Raw genomic sequence first — 2,401 nt, 5'->3', positions numbered from 1 at the left:
CTGTCTAGGTGGGATGCTAGAAGGGATGTTTTCAGATTCATGAATCATTGAATAAAGCCAATAAAATCTGTAAAATTTACTCAATTGAATTTTTTTTTTGAGGAAGATTAGCCCTGCACTAAGATCTACTGTCAATCCTCTTCTTTTTGCTAAGGAAGACTGGCCCTGAGGTAGCATCCGTTCACAGCTTTCTCTACTTTATAGGTAGGATGCCTGCCACAGCATAACTTGACAAGCAGTGTGTAGGTCCATACCCAGGGCCCAAACCGGTGCACCCTGGACCGCCAAAGCAGAATGTGCTAACTTAACCACTGAGACACCAAGCCGGCCCCCAACTGAGTTTGTTTTTTAACATTACTTAGGATGTAAACTTTGTGTGTGCAGAATGTCATGGGCGATTGTGGGAATGTCCTTGATATTCCTAATTCCCATTAATTGACAAAACCTTTGAAACACTCCTCTTAAAATTAACTTCACAATTTCCTTGACTTTTGTTAGCACCTCCAAGTTTTCATTGTTGATCCTGATGTACTCCTGATGTTAAATCACTTCCCTAGGATTCATCACCCTAAAAGAGACAAGAAAGAGAAGTCCGAATCCCTGCTGAAGTTTCAGCTAAGTCCCTGTAATAAGTCTCTCTAAATTGAAAGAAAGATTAACTGGTAAGTTATGGGTCTACCGTGAGAAGACTAAGAAGTCTTCTGAATTTCAGTTAGATCTTGACATTCAGGAAACACTTATTTTTCTGTTTTAGACTTATTTGAAAGTGGTAAAACTTCTATGCTGAATGACAATTTCAGTTAGACAGTTTCCATTTTCCTTTCCATGACCAAGAACCATTTTCACTGACAGCATATCAGCAAAAAATAAATGCATTTGGAAATGAATTTGAAGTTAATGTGAAAATGCACCATGAAGAACAAAGGATAAGGGTTGAAATGATTAGTTTATTGCAAAATAATTTTGTCCAGACATGAGTGATTTTCTTCTGCTCTAATTTTAGTTCTTGCACTCTAGGCATAAAATAATAATTCTAATTACTGTACACTGATACATGAACTTGTATCCAAGTCCTGGCTACACATGCAAAAAGCTCTGCCTACGTTTTTACAGCACAGATTCTCTGAATTACCCTTCTTAGGGCCCCCATCACCTCTCTGTTTCTCAGGCTGTAGATGATGGGGTTTAGCATTGGGGTCAGGATGGTGTAGAAGACAGCCAGAACCTTGTCCTCTGTTGGAGATCTGAGGGATCTTGGGTGCAGATAAGTGTAAACAAATGGAGCATAATAGAAAGTCACCACAGTGAGGTGAGTGCTGCAGGTCGAATTGGCCTTCTTCCTCCCTTCTGGTGAGTGCATGTGGTGGACAACAAGGAGAACCTGGCCATAGGAGCATGCAATACCAATAAAAGGCAACACGAGGAAGAGGGTGGTGCTCACAAACACTGTATACTCATAAACCCAGGTATCCATGCAGGCCAGAGTCAACATGGCTGGGATGTCACAGAGGAAATGGTTGATGGCCCTGGATTGACAGTACGGGATTTGGAGGGCTTATGTGGTGTGGGCACAAGAGTTGATAGAGCCCATGGTCCAAGATCCTATTATCATCAGCACACATACTCTTTTGCTCATATGAATGGGATAGTGGAGAGGAAAACAAATAGCTACATAATGATCATAGGCCATAGATGTCAAGAGCAGTGCTTCTGCAACTGCTAAAGTCAAGAAAAGGAAGCTCTGAACCCCACATCCAATGAAGGAGATAGACTTTTTTCCTAAGAAATAATTAGAAACCATTTTTGGAACAATGGTGGAGATGTAATTCAAGTCAATGATGGAGAGCTGACTAAGTAAAAAGTACATGGGTGTGTGGAGCTGGGTGTCCAGGAAGATGAGATGAATCATGGACAGGTTGCCAAACAGAGCCATTAGGAAAATGAGAACAATAAGAATGAAGAGGAACAGGCCAATTCTTGGTGGTGGAAACAACCCCAATAAGATGAAATCAGTGGATGTTTGATTATAATTTTCCATAGGGGAGCTGATATTATTTTTCCTAGAGTCAAACAAGAGAGTAAGTTAAGTACAAAACTATAAGCTATTTTTAACTTATTATTGTAGTCAGACTGTGTATTACATAAAATTTTATGGCTCTTAAATGAACTGAACTTATCCATTTGAAAGAAAAAAAATCTTATTTTCTAATCCAGACATTGAAATTTGAATATGCAAATATTTGTGGCCAAAGTGTTTTCTTAGAAATCCTTAAAATTATTTCAAAACAACATTTGAATTGTGACTTTATTAGGATAAGTGTGTTTTACTACCCTACACAGACTCACATATCATCAAAATCAGGTGTTGTATTCAAAATGTAAGCATAGAAAATATATGTAA

At 38.8% G+C, this 2,401-nt stretch overlaps 1 pseudogene; it reads right to left on the bottom strand.

Moving 5' to 3' along the window:
* Nucleotides 1-1,099: 1,099 nt before the first annotated feature.
* Nucleotides 1,100-2,038, bottom strand: LOC139044082 (olfactory receptor 2L5-like; annotated as a pseudogene).
* Between the last annotated feature and the right edge of the window lie 363 nt (nucleotides 2,039-2,401).

The sequence above is a fragment of the Equus asinus genome, unplaced genomic scaffold (assembly GCF_041296235.1).
Source record: "Equus asinus isolate D_3611 breed Donkey unplaced genomic scaffold, EquAss-T2T_v2 contig_584, whole genome shotgun sequence".
In the NCBI taxonomy this organism is placed as follows: domain Eukaryota; kingdom Metazoa; phylum Chordata; class Mammalia; order Perissodactyla; family Equidae; genus Equus; species Equus asinus.
This window is presented reverse-complemented; position numbering and strand designations above follow the sequence as displayed.